The sequence below is a fragment of the Mya arenaria genome, chromosome 11, assembly GCF_026914265.1.
Source record: "Mya arenaria isolate MELC-2E11 chromosome 11, ASM2691426v1".
In the NCBI taxonomy this organism is placed as follows: domain Eukaryota; kingdom Metazoa; phylum Mollusca; class Bivalvia; order Myida; family Myidae; genus Mya; species Mya arenaria.
This window is the reverse complement of record NC_069132.1, coordinates 40,739,994-40,742,044: the sequence shown is the minus strand read 5'-3', so window position 1 is coordinate 40,742,044 and position 2,051 is coordinate 40,739,994. Positions and strand designations below refer to the sequence as shown.

General features: G+C 34.4%; 1 long non-coding RNA gene across 1 annotated transcript; it reads left to right on the top strand.

Moving 5' to 3' along the window:
- The first annotated feature begins 319 nt into the window (after positions 1–319).
- On the top strand, positions 320–1,251 carry LOC128207512 (uncharacterized). Its single transcript, XR_008256721.1, has 2 exons — positions 320–455; positions 1,055–1,251. It is a non-coding gene; the product is annotated as an uncharacterized LOC128207512 (long non-coding RNA).
- Positions 1,252–2,051: the final 800 nt, after the last annotated feature.

Sequence of the window (2,051 nt, the reverse complement as noted above, 5' to 3'; positions counted from 1 at the left end):
GTCATATAACTTTTAAATTACCTTAATACACCAATATTTTACAATTAACATCATTTTAAAGGGACCATGTAATAACGGTATGATCATTGTTTTTCATATAAGATTTATGAGTAGTTATAATATCAATTTCAAAAGCAATATCTTTGATATTAAGTTAAGGCAAAGATGATTTTGAATAGAATGCACAAATTTTAGTTAAATTTAGTGTGATATAAAACCGAAATTGTAATCGTACGATATATTGGCTGACTCTCGTTAACAAGATGGTTACATTTGCCACGAGTATAATCTTACTGCCAAATATTTTATACAGGAGTGAAGAGGTTCACGTGCACATTTATGGGAGACTGGGCTTGTGAGATCCATTGTTACGCCCTGAACAGACAAGGGGGCTGGTGTGACAGTCGTAACGTCTGCAACTGCAGACAGGAGATAATCCTATGAACTTCCCGAAGGTATGTATACGTTAGTGTAAAAGGAGTTGTTATATGAATTAAAACAACCTACAAATCAGAAATTCTATCGATCATTGAAGCCGCTATTTGTTTATTGTCGGATATCACGTTTGACTTTTGAATGTTTTCTTTAAGGAAAAATATGTTATCAGAAGTGAACATTCAAATATATTTACCCAGCAGTATAATATATATATACTCCACGTTTCATGAAATTAATTATTTTTGGTTTGTCAATGGTTATACACGCAAATAAGTCTGCATCATAAGATCCCGATCTTGTCAATGCCGGGACCGGGATTGATAAAAGAAAGGCGATAAAATCATGTAAAGTAAAATGTTATTACTTAAAAATGTTGAAATTATTCATCATTTGTTATTGTATTACTTTTTTCCCTTGTATTAATCATCTAGACTGAATATTGCATTTTAAATACTAATGATTTTGGTACCGGCTTATTTAGCCACATTGAGACCGAGAACTCTAGCCACTTCCATAATTTGATAAACTTCAGCACATAATATTGGTATTTGTAGTACATGTTTCTTCAACGAACTTTACTGTATAAATAATAAGGATGATGTATGTCTATTTTCAGACCAGGAGACTCACATCCTTCAGATGCAACTTATGTGTCAGGTGGGGGGAAAATTTGAGTGATGATCCTGTGTATTTTTATCATTGAACTCTTTTTTGCTTTAATAACATTTCAATTTATAACATTTTTTTTCAAATACACTTTAACAAAACTATGTCAACTCTGCCAATAATACAGTTTGAATAAATGATCTTTTTTATACATGTGTTCATTCCTTACAACATGTAGGTTTTCAACCGTAAACCTCATTACAGGGTGGCACTGTCTAACAACTGTATATAATTTTCCTGAAGAAACATTAAAAAGCATATATAGTTTAACCAACGGCTTGAATTTATGTTTCTAGACGCTAAACTATAAACACTAAGAGAATCAAGACTGTTCACGTTACACCACCGTATGTATTTATTTAATTTACTTACACATCACAATATTCTAAAGGCTACACATAATACTTTTCTACAAAATGCTAATGTCTATATATGAATATTATTAAACTTAAGTTTTGGTAGAAGAATGCACGGGGTCGTAACTTGACCATACATGCCATCCCTATCACGAATGTTCACAAAGTCTCGAATATTCACAAAGTCACGAATGTTCACAAAGTGTACAGCCGATCACAAAGTCACAAACATATTTAAACTCAGAATCTTCGTCCGCAGCGGACCCTGGTAATCAGCGGTACCGGACTGCGTAAGCCGGTTTCCTAATTATATAAAATGGCACATCGAAACCGCCATATAGAGCCCGTAGGGATCCACCGCCGAAAAAAATAAACTAAGACCGTAATGGGATCCGGAACGCCCTTCAAAATACCTTTTGGGCGGTCGATATGCCAAGAGAGGCCGTCCACCGTAAAAAAATAAAACCAGCTTAAGTTGAGTGTAGCCATAGATGAATGTGCCAACGTTCTTCACACGTTTAAAAGCAAACAGGCCAGCCAGGACGTATGACTTCGTTTAAGGCTTCTGAAATGTCAATTAAAAGCAAGTCT